Here is a 17,412-nt window from a genome sequence, read left to right on the forward strand (position 1 = left end):
AACTGGATTGTTTTTTTTTTTATAATATTGTATTGTTACAAAAAAAACTGGATTGACTTTTAAAAAACTGGATTGACTTTTAAAAACTGGATTGACTTTTAAAAACATGATTGACGTTTCATTAACTGGATTCGTTTTTTAAAATATTGTATTATTTAAAAAAAAACTGGATTGACTTTTTAAAGACTGGATTGACTTTAAAAACTGGATTGTCTTTTTAAAAACTGGATTGACGTTTGAAAAACGGGATTGACTTTTTAAAAACTGGATTGGCTTTTTAAAACCTGGATTGGTGTTTAAAAACTGAATTATTAAATGGATTTAATAAAAAAAGTGGATTAGCTTTTAAAAAAAACTGGATTGGCTTTTTAAAAAGTGGATTGATTTTTATAAAAACTGGATAAAGAATTGATTTTAAAACTGGGTTGCTTTTTGAACTATATTATTTTTTTAACTGGATTGTTTTTTTTTAACTGAATTAGTTTTTTTTAAATACTGCATTAGTTTAAAAAGCCGGATTTAAAAAAAAAACTTGATTGACTTTTTAAAGAAATTAGATTGGTTTAAAAAACTATATCTTTTAAAAAACTGGTCTGGTTAAAAAAACCGATTTGCTTTTTAAAACTGGATTATTTTTTAAAAAACGGTTTGCCTTTTAAAAAGCTCTATTGGATTTTTAAAAAAACTGATTTTTTTTAGAACTATGATGCAAAAAAAGAGTTTAAATGCTGAATTTATGCAACTGACCAAAAAGAACTGATGAGAATTGAATGTAATATCTACGTGAAATAAACTAGAAAGATGATGTTCTTACGCAAGTGATCGAAAAGAGAACTGATTTTACATATGAATTGAATGAAATATCTCTAAATAAAACTCTAAAAAATGGAATGGGAAAATGATAAAGACAATGAATAAACTACAGATAACAAACGATATTAACATACAGAGAAATAGATGTAGTTATACGTGTATAAAGAAATTCACAATGCATTTAACTTTAATGAATTAAAATGACATTTTAATTCATTAAAATGACAACATCGTAAACATGAGATTGATACAGGCAATTAATTTGAGCTTCTCATTAAACGTTACTGTAACATACGTCATCGTCATGTTAGAGAGTCACATGACAGTGTCCTAAGTAGCCAGAGGGACGGAATCGATTCCGCAGGGGGGGTTTGGGACAATTAGGGTCCATTTCCACCTAAATAGCGAATTTGGTCACTGATGTTGAGTAGACCGTGTTGGGTCTTTTTGGGTCTTGTTTGGGGTTTATGGGTTTTGGTTGGTCTTGGTGGGTCTTATGGGTCTTGCTGGGTTTTGGCCAAGCTGAAGAAGGACTTAGGGCCTAAGACCAAGTCCTAAAAGGAAAAATGAATGAATATATAAAGATAAGTAGCAAACCATTTTGGGTCTGTTTGTATTTTCGTGGGTCTCATGGGTCTTGCTGGGTCTTGGCCAAGCTGAAGGAGAACGTAGAGACCTAAGACCCCATCCAAAAATGAAAAAAAAAACTAATAACAAATGAAGAAAGATGAATAACAGACCATTGTGGGTCTTGTTGGGTCTTGGCGGATCTTGTGGGTTTTGGTGATCTTGTTTGGGTCTTATTGGGTCTTACTGGGCCTTATTCAAGCCGAAAAAGGACTTAAGGACCTAAGACCCCATCCCCCCAGCCAAAAAATATAAATAAATAAAAAAGCCAGAAGACGACTGCCAGCGAGACCGAGTAAGGGATGACTCATCAAAGCTAAGCAAGCAACTCACTTCCATTCACCGCTCGAACGTCCTTGTGAAGGACTTACTCACACCCTCCCTCCCTCCTTCCCCCTCCCTCTCTCTCTCCCCACCGCCTCTCTCACACACATACACATTCCCTCTCTTTTTCTTTATTTTCTTCTAATTCGTCTTTTATCTATTCTTTTTCTATTCATTTTTTCTTACGTTTCGCGAGCATGGTTGAGAGAGAGAGAGAGAGAGAGAGAGAGAGAGAGAGAGAGAGATTCAATAAGCCATAAGGAAAGGAATTAGATTCCTTCGTGGTCAATGTTGAGAGAGAGAGAGAGAGAGAGAGAGAGAGAGAGAGAGAGAGAGAGATTCAATAAGCCATAATGAGAGGAATTAGATTCCTGTGGGCAACTGGAGAGAGAGAGAGAGAGAGAGAGAGAGAGAGAGAGAGAGAGACAGAGAGACAGAGAGAGAGAGAGAGAGATTCAATAAGCCATAAGGAGCGAAATTAGATTCCTGCGTGGGCAACTGTTGAGCGAGAGAGAGAGAGAGAGAGAGAGAGAGAGAGAGAGAGAGAACCGTTCTTCATTATTTTTTTGGGCCCACTGACCCAATTTTCCTTTCCTGCAAGTCACGCCGAGTGACTAGCTATCATTGCTCTATAACAGAAGGAGAAGCTATAATAGACTTAGACTGTAGAGAGGACTCTATGCTCTATATGGAGGACTCTTTAGGCTCAATAAAGGAGGCTCTTTACCTCTATTGTTCAAGTAGCTTAGCTAATATTGAAGAGCTCACTCTATAATATAATGATAATATATCTTATAATAAATGACTCGTGAATTTGAGGTTATGCAGCCAATTACTTATGAATTTCCAGCCATTCATTTACTTAACTGAAAAGAGGGAGTTCGAGTGGTTGGACAGCAAAATAGAAGGAAGGAATAGGGAATAGAGGCAAAGTTCTTCTGACAATGGGTGTCTCCAGAATAAAAAATACCATTTCAGTCACTACCACATTAACCCCTACAAAACCCTACATTATAAGGCTCACTGACAGTACATCAGTCAGTGGCCACCATATACAATGAGCCACTCACCTCTATCTCCCGCGTACTCCAGCCTATTCTAGATGGCGTGAAAGTAGATGAAGATGTGAATGAAGATAACCAGCGAAATTAATTACGGGGTCAATCTGAGAGATAGGGAATCCTCCAGCGTATGAATGGGGTTTTAATGAAGTGGGAGAATAAGAGAGAGAGCAGTGACTGATCAAAAAGCGACAGAGAGCTGTAATTAACTTGTTTCTCTCTCTCTCTCTCTCTCTCTCTCTCTCTCTCATACACGCAAACACACACTTTTAAGAATTTAATGCTTCTTAGGATTGAATTCTTTTGTTCATATATTTTGGTACTAAGGTTTCTCTCTCTCTCTCTCTCTCTCTCTCTCTCTCTCTCTCTCTCTCTCTCATACACGCAAACACACAATTTCAAGACTTCAATGCTTCGTAGGTTTAAATAATTCTTTTGTTAACATATTTTGATACTAAGGCTTCTCTCTCTCTCTCTCTCTCTCTCTCTCTCTCTGAGAGTCATGTATTTTAGGATTAAATAACTTTTTGGTTTAACGGACTTTGATATCAAAGCGTTGCTCTCTCTCTCTCTCTCTCTCTCTCTCTCTCTCTCTCTCTCTCTCAGGAATTCAATGTTTTTTAGTATTGGATAATTTCTAAAAAAATTTAAAACTTCAAATCTATTTCACAATATTCGACTGGTTGCTAAATTTCACAAAAATGTGAAAACAAACGTAAAAAATGTAGAATTCAAATCTCTTTCACAAACTTCAGCTCGGTTATACACACTTACACACTTGGCTGATTGTTGAATTTTACAAAAAAAAATATATATATATAAATAAAATAAAATAAATGTGAAAAAAGGTAACGACAAACCCTAATATTTCACATTTGCTTTAGAACTTTGGCTATTTGATAAATTTCACGAAAGATTTAAATTCCAAAGACATTAGCATCAAATTCTACGAAATTGTGAAAACCTAACTACGAATCACACTTACACACACTAGTGTATGCAAATGACCTTTGGATATGATAATGAACTCCACAGGAACCATAGGAACAGACACCAATTAAATCTAATCCTCGATTGTCTGTGAGGAATCGACTATTCCCTAATCTGGAGTGATTTGTAATCCGGATTATTTGTAATCCGGATTAGGAATCCGGATTAGAGAGGTCTGAGGCTTCACTTGCATTGAAGGGCCGTATTCCTAATTGTGTGTTTTGGCGTGTGTGTTAGTTAGTTTTTTTTTTTTTTTTTTTTTTTGACTGAAAATAACAACAGACACCAAACAATGAAACATTGTAAAATATTTATCTGTTTATTAATCTATTTTTCGTTTATACTAAGTTGTATCTGCTCTTTCTCTATTCCCATTTATAATCTATTTATTAATCTATTTTTTTCTTTTATAATAAGTTGTATCTCTTCTTTCTGTATTTCCCATTTATAATCTATTTATTAATATATTTTTGTATTTTATAATAAGTTGTATTTCTTCTTTCTGCATTTCCCTTCATTATCTATTTATTAATCTATCTTATCTTTTATAATAAGTTCTATTTCTTCTTTTTGTATTTCCCTTTAACATCTATTTATTAATCTATTTTTTTATGATAAGTTGTATCTCTTCTTTCTGTATTTTCCTTTGCTTCCTCTTACTTCTTCCTAATGAACACCATAATATTCTTTGGAAATTTGAAAATTAAGTCAGCGGCCCCTTTAGTGGCTAGTTCCATGTTAATAGGTTTCATCTGCTGATTAATAATAATAATAATAATAATAATAATAATAATAATAATAATAATAATGATAATAATAACATCAGCTACCTTGCGTAATAAGTGGGACGAGCACCAACCTGAAGGAGTGATAGAAAACGATCAGGCAAAGATCCTCTGGGACTATGGTATCAGAACGGATAGGGTGATACGTGCAAACAGACCAGACGTGACGTTGATTGACAAAGTCAAGAAGAAAGTATCACTCATTGATGTCTCAATACCATGGGACACCAGAGTTGAAGATAAAGAGAGGAAAAAAATGGATAAGTATCAAGATCTGAAAATAGAAATAAGAAGGATATGGGATATGCCAGTGGAAATCGTACCCATAATCATAGGAGCACTAGGCACGATCCCAAGATCCCTGAAAAGGAATCTAGAAAAACTAGAGGCTGAAGTAACTCCAGGACTCATGCAGAAGAGTGTGATCCTAGAAACGGCACCACATAGTAAGAAAAGTGATGGAGTCCTAAGGAGGCAGGATGCAACCGGAAACCCACACTATAAATACCACCCAGTCGAATTGGAGGACTGTGATAGAGCACAAAAAAAAAAAAAAAAAAAAAAAAAATAATAATAATAATAATAAAAATGACAAAAAAGAAGAAAAAAATTATCACTTGATATTTCTACATTCGTACTACAATATCCTACCTTCAGCAACGATGATAAAACTAAGGTCTTCGAACAATTCTCACAATTTCTTCTTATTCCTTAATTCATCGAATAACGATTAAAAAAACAGCTGTTATAGAAAGATGAAGCCGCCTGCTATCGGAAAACGATAAAGCAAGGAATAATCTGATTAAAGAGCAAAACAATTATCTATCCTTATATGAGAATAGTTCCCACTTCGTCAATATATTTCATTTTGGAAAATATCATCCTCTGGTAGAGGAATTGAAAGATGGAATTTTGTAGGTTCTATAAAAGAGCTATGGGGGAAGATGGGCCTATGTTACAAGTTCCGACTTCGTAAGTATATTTCCTTTTAATTCTATGTTAGAAGTAATCAAAGACGGAGGTATTTAGGGTCTGTAAAAGGTATTTCTGGAGAAGAATGCCAGACCCTTCCCTTTTTTTTAAAAGGCTTCAGACAGATGCTTTCACGTTTAAACACAAGTACACATGAGAGATAAATAAGAGACAAAGTTCTCCACTTCCCAAAGCAGAAATGCTTATTGAAATCAATTTAGACAATAATAAATTCATAGCAATGCATTGCCTACAAAATCGCCCTTAAATCTATGTGCTTTATTTATGCTATATTTAAAGAATGGAGGATATAAATGGATAGATTAAAAAGATTTAAGATTTGACTCCATGTCAAAAACGATGGTAAGATAAACAAGGGTCGAGAGAGGCTGACCCTGGGTTGGAGGACGGCTAGTCTAAGCATGAGTCCATAACTTATAGGCTACGTGTGACACAGAAAAAAGATATGGATTTAAATATGTTTAATCATATATATATGTATACAATAAACGCCTCACATCTCTATTTTCTCAATATTTTGGGATACATTTCCTACTGCAAACCTTGAATCCTAATAATAGGGTGAAGAAGTTCTTTCTCCAAGTCAGGATTCGAACCTATATATATATATATATATATATATATATATATATATAATATATATCTATATATATATATATATATATATATATATAATATATATATCCTATATATATGTGTGTGTGTGTGTGTGTGTGTGTGTGTCTATGTGTATAGAAAACAAAGACAAAAGCAACGAACAATAACAAAATGAAAAACGGCAGAAAAACAAAGAATTAAGACAACGTGAAAAGGGAAGGAGAGAGAGAGAGAGAGAGAGAGAGAGAGAGAGAGAGAGAGAGAGAGAGAGAGAGAGGAGAGCCATCAACAGCTCCAACCCCTTTACTGCTACCATAACCTCAGCTCTTCCCCCTCCCCCTTCTCTAACCCCTCCCCTTCTCTCTCCCCCCCCCTCACCCTCTTCCTGCATCTCTTGCACCTCCGACCAATCATCCCTCGACCTCTCCCTCCTCCTTCTCCTTCTCCCTCCTCCTCCCTCCTCAAAACAATCTTTTTAGCCTTGATCTCTGATGCCGAAGAATCCTGATTCTCGGGAGAAGTCAAGTTCAGTCTCTCACGTGGAAGAAGAAGAAGAAGAAGAAGAAAAGGAGATAAGAAAGATAAGGAAGTTATCTCTCACATTTGAACTGAAATCCCTTCCAGTTTTGAGTTACAAACTTGAGTTTGAGTAGGAATGCTAAATTAGTACTTTGTGTTAAACTCTTCTCTTGAGCTGGGATGTTGATTTCCTATTTTGATCTGCGGTGTAAAAATTCGAAATTTGGAATACTAAGTTAGGAAGCTGAGCTTGAGTTGGAATGATAAATTATTGGAATGTTAAATTGATATCTTGACAATGTTTTAAATTCCTGTTTTGAGTTAGAATGTTGATTTCCTGCTTTGAGCTGCAGGGTTAAAATTCGAAATTTGGAATAGTGAGTTAGAAAGTTGAATTTGAGTGGGATTATTAAACTGGTAGATGAACAAGTATTGTTAAATTCCTATTCTGAGTTGCAATGTTGATTTCCTGTGAGCGGGAGGGTTAAAATGATGTTAAATCCCTGTATTGAGTTGAAATAGTGATACCCTGTTAATAACGTATTTTGAGAATTGAGTTTGAACAGGAATGTTAAATTGGTACCTAGAGCATGTGTTAAATTTCCTATTTTGAGTTAGAATACCTATGACCTGTATTAGCTGAAGTGTTAAAACTCCTTTTTTTGGAATATTTATTCCTGCTTACAGCTGAAGTGTTAACATTGCAATGATGAACTGACCCTTCGAATGTGAAATGTTGATTTAATATTTCAATGCAATGTTGAATTTCCATCTCGAGGTTTAATGCTGAATCAATGTTAAGATTCCACGAGAGGTGGAATATTGAATTTTCTTCGAGTTGGAATTCAGAATTCCATATTTCATAAACATTCCAGTCGAAATGCAAAAATTTTCTGATAAAAAGCTAAAAGGACAAATGAAGTTGGAACGTTATATAATAATAATAATAATAATAATAATAATAATAATAATAATAATAATAATAATAATAATAGGCTAAACAACGCCTTGAAATAGTATCAGTAACAAATGAAATTTATTATTAATAATAATAATAATAATAATAATAATAATAATAATAATAATAATAATAATAATAATAATAATAATAATAATTATTATTATTATTATTATTATTATCCTTTGCCTTTGCCTTTAAACTGAAACATGAACTGATGTACGGGCAAGTGAATACGAAACCTGTCATAATAATAATAATAATAATAATAATAATAATAATAATAATAATAATAATAATAATAATAATAATAACACTGGTCATAACGTAATGCAGAAACAATGTACGAATGAGAGAATAATAGTGAATAATAATGCATAAATATGAATAAACATGAATAAAACAGGTTTCTACACTGAGTGTATTACCGCGACCGGCCATCGTGCATAAGAATAGCCCACGTTTCTCTTTGGCTAAAAAAAAAAAAAAAAAAGGAGAGAAAAAAGAGAGAGAGAAAAAAAAGCTACTACGGGTGTTTCACTTTCGGTGAAAACACGACCCAGCGTTGCCATGAAAAACCTTTGACGCTTGAAATAAAGTACAGTAAACCTGAGAAGTTTTTTTTTTATATATAGAAGTTTTTATATATTTATTCTTTATTTTAATGTTTAGTTTACAACTCACTTAGAGACTGGACTGATGTAGAGAACTGTAGAGAGAGAGAGAGAGAGAGAGAGAGAGAGAGAGAGAGAGAGAGAGATGCCAAGCCGTGGCGTTGGGCAGGTGCTGGATTAACAGCAGCAGTTTGGTTACCTGGATCGTGGGTGGACGAGAGAGAGAGAGAGAGAGAGAGAGAGAGAGAGAGAGAGAGAGAGAGCGAGCAGCGCAGGCGAAAGTTGTAACAGGTAGGTCGGTGGGACGCTATAATAGGGTGTTCCTAGCTGGGCCGGTACCAGGGAGAGAAAGAAAGAGAGAGAGAGAGAGAGACGGAGAGAGTGAGCGACAGAGAGAGAGAGAGAGAGAGAAGAGAGAGAGAGTGTTCGTTTTCACTATCGCTCACACACACATACACACACGCACATGTGTTTTCACTATCGTTTGGCGTTGAGGCCGGAGGAGGGGGGTTGCTGGTCGGAATAAGGGGCGGGGGGTGGGGGGGAGGTGGGAATAAGGGGTTGGGGTGTGGATCGTAATGTTAAATTTCCTCGCTTTCGCTGGCGTTACCGTAACTTCATAACTGGAGTCTCTTGTTAAACGGTGATGTCAGTTGCTGGTAATGTCAACGCTACTTTTTTTGCATTCAATATTTCAGGACGTCAGCTGGGTTGATGTCACCTGTCTATTAATTGTTATTATTAACTTCTATGAAGTCTTAAGAAGTCATTTACCCTGATGTCAATGAATAGCTATTATAACGTCATTTGTTCTGATGTCAGATGGAGGTGTCACAAAATTCAATATATTATAATATATATATATATATATATATATATATATATATATATATATATATATATATCAATTGATATATATATATATATATATATATATATATATACATATATATATATATTTATAAATGTAATATATATATATATATATATATATATATATATATATATATATATATATATATATATATATATATATATGATATATATATATGCATAATGTGTAAATACTTATTTGAACAATACATGAACAATACTGTGCGTCACGTCACCATCTGTCATGAAAAAAGACCATAAATCATTTTAGAAAAAAAAAAATCAAACGAAGAAAATTCTCGTACATTTTTATTTTTCTTCTTGTATAAATCGTGAAATCATTTGTCTTTTATTTAAAGCCAGCAGAATGACGGAAAATACCAATGCATTTTGAGAGAGAGAGAGAGAGAGAGAGAGAGAGAGAGAGAGAGAGAGAGAGAGAGAGAGAGATCTACTAAGATTGTATCTTGAAGCTGGATGCAATACTGACCGATTTCTGGACAATTTTTTTTCCCTTTTATGAACTTCGAGCTGAACAAAGCATTTGCTGTTAAGAACTTCCCACGTCATTGCGCACGGACACACGTACGCGCGCGCGCACACACACAAATACACATACGTATATATATATATCTATATATATATGTATATATATATATATAATATATTAAATATATAAATAATATATAATATATATATATGTATAACAGAATCGAAAGTTAGGAACGTGATAAATCCATAAATAAAGATAAATGCTACGAAGGAAAAATAAACGAAGGAGTCTGCGAGATCTTTCGACTTAAAAGCCCTTTACTTTATCTTTATATATATATATATATATATATATATATATTATATATAGATATATATATATATATATATATATATTCAAAATGATTGAAAACTAAGGTATAAACAAACTTGATTCGTTCCAAGCACGAGAGAGAGAGAGAGAGAGAGAGAGAGAGATAGAGATGTAGAGAGAGAGAGAGAGAGAGAGAGGACTGAGAGAGAGAGAGAGATTCTTACATATTACACAGAAATTTTAGAATATTCTGATAATCAAAACGGAAAAAAATGTATTTTTTCAAATCACTAATCTCTTGATACAACCAAACCAAATGATTTGCTTACTAAGACTATTCTCTCTGAAGCAAAGCAAAAGAAAATTCATGCAGATGATGTGACAATAAACGAGCAACCTGGACTCTCGAGTAGAGCTTAAAAAAAAAAAAAAAAAAAAAACTTCAACAGAAGCTAGTTTTAGTAGTACCCCGTGGCTATCTACCTATCTACCTCTTTTCTACCTGCCGTCAACCCCAGCAAAGTCATTCTACGTCATTCTACCTATTCCATTTAAACTTAAGTCGTCTCGTTTTCGTTCTTGAAGCCGAAAAAAAATCATAACAAACTGTTTTCATTTGGTCAGTTTTCGAAAACGAAAATAAATATATCAGTCGATCGTTGCTGAAGAAGAAACTTACTCACTTTAGTACATGAAATCGAAAGCGGTCTGAGTATGATGTGTGTGTGTGTGTGTACGTGCGTGTCTCTCTCTCTCTCTCTCTCTCTCTCTCTCTCTCTCTCTCATCCCCCCCAACTTTCTTACACCCCAACCAGCCAGGTTGCGAGTTGCCACATCTCGCCGGGAGAACATGTGCAACGTTGCATCACCTGCCTTAATCAGTCTCTGTCCTCGTTTCGAGTCCTCCCAATTCCTCGAGATAAACAGGCCATTTCTAGTAGCGTAAACTGAGCAGATCTTTGAGGTCATTTACGCCACAATTGTATGACGTTGATGAGTGGCTCTGTCTCTGTTTCTGTCTTTCTGTCTGTCTCTCTCTCTCTCTCGGCCAGCCTGTACGTAGCGCACCTGCACGACACCTGTTCCTTGCGAGGAGCACACATGCCTCTGGCGGCTGGCTGGAGGAGGGGCCCTTAATCTGAAGAAGGAAGGGTGGGCGAACCTCCCTTCTTCTCCTCAACCACTGGGGCATCCGCCGTGTCGCTCTGAGCACAAGTGCGCAACCCCTGTGTGTTTGTGTTTCTCTGGAGTCTGAAGAGGAAGGCGAAGAAGAAGTCGTTGTCGACGACGTTCTAACAGCACAACAACACAAGGAAGCAAAAGCAACGCTCGGGCGAAGTGCATCGACGAAGACACTCTCGGCATGTGAGCGTCGACCTTATCCAAGGCTGAAGGAGTCTGCTCAAAGAAAGAAGAAAGAAGAAGAAGAAGAAGCCGCAAGAGGCCCGTTACTTTACGGTGCGCGCGACGACGTCCGCTACAACAACGGGTTTAGACGGCGGTGCCATCGACTCGCTCCTCCTTCCCCCAGCCAGTCACTGGGTTAGTGATGTCTTCTTGCGCTGGTGCCCCACTGGAATCATCAGCATCATCATCACCTCTTGACCCTGCGGAGGTGGAGGAGGAAGTTCAGGAGGAAGGAGGCAGGTTGTGTCGTGCCAGAGAACTTCGAAGACCAAGATAGGGGCGAGGCAAAGGCCAGAGAGACACCACCGCCTTCAGGAGGAGGAGCGCAAATCTGCTGGGCACTGGGCGCTGGGCATGGGGCGTAACCGAGAACACCGAAGACCAGAAGGCAAAGGCCAGAGAGACCACTGCCGCCATCAGGAGGAGCTGCTGCGGGGCACTGGGCACAGGGAGTAGAATTGGTGACAAACTCTTGTGGAACAAGAGGCCCAAGTGCCAAGAGCCCACAGCCTTAAGAAGGAGCTTCTAGACACTGGGCGCTGGGCGTGGAATTGGTGACAAACTCTTGTGGAACAAGAGGCCTAAGTGCCACGAGACAACCGCCATCAGAAGGAGCTTCTGGGCACTGGGCACTGGGAGTGGAATTGGTTACAAGCCCTTCTGGAACAAGAAGGGCCAAGTGCCAAGAGACCACCACAATCAGAAGGACCTTCTGGGCACTGGGGCAAAGGCGGCGTACAATTGGTGACGAGCCCTTCCAACGTTAGTGCCTGCCAAGCCAAAATCGCTACAGAATAAAAGTGCGAGTGCGTGCGCGTGTGTGCGTGCGTGCGTGCCTGTGTGTAGCATCGAACAACAGAGGAGGTGGGAGGGAGAGAGAGGGGCGGTCTCAGAACCAGGTGAAACTTGTCGACGGTCCCCCGGGTCTCGTCGGAGGTGGCGGCGGCGGCGGCGCTCGGTGGGTTTTCCCTTTTAGTGTGGGTCTGTGTATGTAGGTCACGCAGTTTCGCTTTTACGGTGGTATGCGATGGTTGTGGCCGTGTCTCATGGTAGCGTGTGTGAGGCGCGACTCTGCCCGTGATCGCCACGGATCGACTCTGAGACACTGGACAACTTGGTGGTGCACTTTTGGTTCAGATACACAAAGTGTTCTCGTTGGTGTGTAGTGGTGGCTACCCCCTACACATACACACACATAGATAGAGAGGCAGTGTACTTAAGAGTGTACCACTTCAGTGTAGCAACCATTCGAGTGGAATTTGTATATTCAAAACAGCAAAATAATTCTCGAGGCGAATTTCTGTTTTTTGCGGGAAGTGAGGTGCTCCAGTGACCACGACAGAAAAGTTATATTCGAAAAGGAGCTGTGTTGTGTGCCCCCAGTGATTCTAGGATACTGACACATAAAGCTTTTGAGAGAGCGACGTGAAAACAGAATATTTTTTCCTCCCTTTTCTTCAGGCGAGTCTTGAAAACAAACGTCAAGGTAAGAAAAGAAGATTTTCAAATATGTTTTCGTGTTTCGTTCGGAAATCTGTTCTGTCTTGTCTCGTGGTAGCAGTCAGTGGTGGTGGATTACTATTCCAGGCATTGAAATCTCCTGACTTCTTCAACCTCTGGTTCGTCTCGGGACAAAATAACTGTGACTTTGGGGAAGACTGATCAATGCCACAGCATTTGGAGGCCAAGGTAAGTCACATTGGGCATTCGTCAATGATCGGTCTGTCATTCAAAAAAGAAAACTTCCAGACGGAAGCGGGTCTCACTGAGACCAGAGCAACCGAATCAGATGCTTGCCGTTGCTCTGGACGGGCCGATTGCAAGCACCAGCAGCAGCGGCAGCAGCAGCGACTGACAGACGCAAAAGAATTTACCTTCACTTTTGGGAGGCTTCCAGACTTCTCTGCGAAGGAGCATTTTGAGACCTAATTAGAGATATATTCTCGGCCCACAGAGAGGAGTTTCTCAACGATAGGAACTACGTACGTAGTGCGAGCTGCCATCCTTTTCTCTCGGATCAGCGGAATACGTGACGGAAGTTTGCAGAATTACGTCAGATTATTTTTTCCCCCCGTCTTTTGTCGTATTTTGGTGTTGTTGGAAATGATGATTTATAAAGATCCATTGTAAAATGAAACAATAGTTTAAATGTTTTAGAAAATAAGAAACTAGCACAAAAAAAGATAGTAAGAAATTTAAGATAAAATATGGACAAAATATCTTTATAATTCTTCTAAACACAAAAATATCTCTCAAGTCAAAATCTATTATACAATTATATATATTATTATATATATATATATATATATATATATGTATATATATATATGTATAGTCCTATATCATGTATAGTATGTATGGATGTATGTATGCATGTATGTATGTATGTATAAAGATTTATAAAAGTGATTCTCATCAGTTTGAGAAACCAGTATTTTCGCATAAATCCCCAATGTTTTGCAAGAATGGCGGAAACAAAATCTACAGCATAAATTCCCAATTCTTCCATTAATCTGAAAAAAATCTACACCGTAAATCTTGCGCAAAATCCGTCACATAAATCCCCAACAGTTTCACACACCTGTAAAAGAACACACGTGCAAATCTTGCACCAGGTTCAGGTTTAAAGTCCCCCAAGTGACCCTTCTAGAATCACCTGTAATCCTGCGACGCAAAAATCTCCAGAGCAGGTCTCCTGAATCCCATCGCAGGTACAGGAAGCGATTCGTGAAAGAAAGCGACTTGGGATTAAGGAAGTCACGAGTTGAATGATCAGATCTCACGAAGAGAGTGAGTGAGTGAGTGAGTGAGGGAGTGAGAGAGATGGGTAGGAGGAAGTGGAGGAGAGAGAGAGAGAGATAGAGAGAATGACTATATCTCCTTTGGTCTCGCTCGTTATGCTTCTGTTTGTAGCTATTTTCGGGACATACTTTTGGGAGATTGCAAGAAAGACTTTTGGAAGATTGTAAGAGAGAACTTCGAGGTACTGTGAAGGAGCACTTTTGGGAGAATTCAAGAAAGACTTCTGGGAGACTGCAAGAAAGACCTTCGGGGCGATTGCAATAAAGATTTTTAAGAGACTGCAAACCTGGAAGAGGGCGGTCCAGATCTGGAAGAGTCTGGAAACCAGGAATGGTCATGTGACCGAAGACATTAATTTCTTTGGCCTACCTGTTCATTCATAAGGAGGAATAAACACTGAAGGAGATAAGTTAAAAGAAGGAAAAAGGTAAACACGACTTTGGACGAAGTTCCAACCCATTAATATGTTGGTCTTCGGTGAGGACGGGAAAGTGAAAGTAAGACCAGAAGAAGGATTCGACTTCTCTTCTCTTCTCTTTTCTTCTTTCTTCTGTTTTACTTTCTTTTTCTTCTTTCTTCGCCAGCTTGGACGCCAACGAACCGTTTTCGAAAACTGATTCATCCCACGAAAACTCGAAATAAACAGTGGAGAGTGAAAGGGAGGAGAGCAACAGTCACACGGGGCAGACCGCATTGCTTCTTTTAGTAATGGTTCTCAGACCGGTTTTCTTCGCTGATTTAAGCGATCAGCAGCAGGGTGCTCATTTTTGCTCAACTTTTTTTTTTCCTTCTCTCTTTCGCTCTTGCGAGCAGAATTTGCTTAAGGGAAGAAAGGGTCCCTTTTTTTATATATACCCACGGCTCTGAGAATGCTACATCGAGATACGATCACAGGAAAGTTAAAAAAAGAAAGCTTTAGGAAAAGCAAATAAAACAATAAAACATCCCACATATATTTCGGATGCAAAAGTATCTTCGCGTTCCAGAGACCTCGTCTGGAAATAACAGTAATTCTAAAAATAGGAAGTTTCGGCTGGAATGCAACTCGGAAGGCCCAGCTGTTGGATTCAGCAGCCACCCGATCGAAGACCTGCGTGCGGTGTTGCCATATGCCGAGCACCTATAATCCCATCCGTCAAATTAAAACCATTTTCTGGTGTCTTCGAGAGAGAGACGGTGTTTCCATGAAACGCCGTTTGGGGGCCCCAACCAGAAGGAAATGGTGAGGCTTCTTCTTGTCGAAAATATGTCAGTGATGAATGGGAAATGCCTTGGCTTCCTGCAAAATGTTCAGAGATCGTCTTGTTGAAACGACAGGTCGCATGACCTAAGGGTTACTACACATTTGCAAAACGAGATACGTTTCTGAGTGTCAGACTGAAAGAGTTTTATTCTGTTAGTTTCTCTGACTGTTGGCTTGAAAGAGCTTTATTTTGCTAGTTTCTCTGACTGTCAAAGAGAAGGATTTCATTCTCCCAAAGTGATTTAAGTTTGTCAATATGTCAAAAACATGGGTTTCCTCTTGTCAGTTTCTCTGACTGTTAAAAAGAAGTGTTTCCTTCTGCTATGGTGGTCTCAGCTTGTCAAAATATAAAAAAGAAGGGGTTTCTTCTCCCAGAGATATCAAAGTTTCTCAAAATACCAACGAGAAGGGTTCCATTCTGCCTGAGTAGTCTCAGCTTGTCAGAACTGTGAAAAAGAAGGGTTTCCTTCTTCCAGAGTGATATGAATTCGACCAAATTTCAAATAGAAGGATTTCCTTCTTCTAGATTGATCTTAGATTGTCAAACTGTCAAATAAAATGTGTTCCTTCGCCCACAGGGATCTAAGTTTGTCAAACTGTCAAATAAAAGAGTTTCCTTCTCCCAGAGGGATCTAAGTTTGTCAAACTGTCAAATAAAAGAGCTTCCTTCTCCCATAGGGATCTAAGTTTGTCAAACTGTCAAATAAAAGAGGTTCCTTCTCCCAGATCGATCTAAGTTTGTCAAACTGCCAAATAAAAGAGGTTCCTTCTCCCAGAGGGATCTAAGTTTGTCAAAATACCAAGAAGGGTGAATATAATCTGTCTTAGAGGTCTCAACCGGTCAGTGTCAAAAAGAAGGGTTCCCTTGGACATAAAAGTCTTCAGTTAACTACCAGAAAAGGCAAAAGCACCTTTATTGGCCAAGTCAGATTTCATTATACGTACTGTAAGGCAACAGTGATGTATTCAGCAAAAAGTGTACTAGTATCGATCCCATGGAAATTATTAAGTAAACATTCTAATGACCATCACCCTGACTTCTGCTATCGCTTTTAATCTTGGGGAATGAAAATATTATTAGTACGTTTTTCGATGCTGATAAGAGCAATGGAGCTTATAAACCTAGATGGATGAAAGAGCTTTCACTGTTGTCTTTTTATTCTAATGATAACACAGAGAATAAGACCTGGAATGAGAAGATTTCGACAAAAATAATAATCAAGTTAGTCATCAGTTTCCTAACGTCCTTCCCAAACGAGAAAAACTTGAAATGACTTAGGCCTAAGACGAAACTTCTACAGAACGTGAACCATTTACAGAGGTCATCAAGAATCAGATGGTCCTTAATGCCAGCATTTCAAAAAAATGAATTACGAGGGAACAGCAACGCCAATTTTGTCTGAAAATACAGGGTGTCCACAAAGTCCCAGTACCATTACAAGCAATAAAAAAAAAACTTGTAATGGTACTGGGACTTTATGGACACCCTATATGATTTATGCTGTTTTAGGCCTGTAGATATATTTATTGATATAATGTTATATATACATACATATATACATACATACTTATATGTAAGTATGTATGTATGCACATATATCCCTATACCAACCAATATACGTCAAAATTCCCTCGTAAATACAAGAGATACGAGAGACTTCTAACAAAATCTACTGCGTAAATGATTCCAGCCACATGAAGGGCGCATGCGTAGCATCACGTACCCAGACTTTTAAGACACTTCGCAATAGAGATGACTTAAACGTAAGGTTCTAATCCGTCAGACTTAAGAAGAAGACCGAATGAAAGATAAAGAGAAATGGATACTGGTATTATGAATGTTTTCAGGAAAAAATATTTGATCTAATAGAAAAAAAAAAAAAAACAGAGGACGCACTCAGTTGCGTTCTTCTGTGTACGCCAACGTTGAGTGACCTCGATTTAGACTTTTTTTTTATTTCTTTTTTTAGATTTTATTTGTTTATTTTTTGTATCTTCTTA

At 37.8% G+C, this 17,412-nt stretch overlaps 1 protein-coding gene across 1 annotated transcript in view; it reads left to right on the top strand.

Moving 5' to 3' along the window:
- Nucleotides 1-11,394: 11,394 nt before the first annotated feature.
- Nucleotides 11,395-17,412, top strand: part of LOC135213982 (PR domain zinc finger protein 1-like) — an 83,859-nt gene continuing 77,841 nt past the window's right edge. The window contains exon 1 of the mRNA XM_064248060.1: nt 11,395-12,852. The gene's annotated coding sequence lies outside the window, so the exon portion shown is untranslated. The remainder of the gene's footprint in view (nt 12,853-17,412) is intronic.

The sequence above is a fragment of the Macrobrachium nipponense genome, chromosome 43 (assembly GCF_015104395.2).
Source record: "Macrobrachium nipponense isolate FS-2020 chromosome 43, ASM1510439v2, whole genome shotgun sequence".
In the NCBI taxonomy this organism is placed as follows: Eukaryota; Metazoa; Arthropoda; class Malacostraca; order Decapoda; family Palaemonidae; genus Macrobrachium; species Macrobrachium nipponense.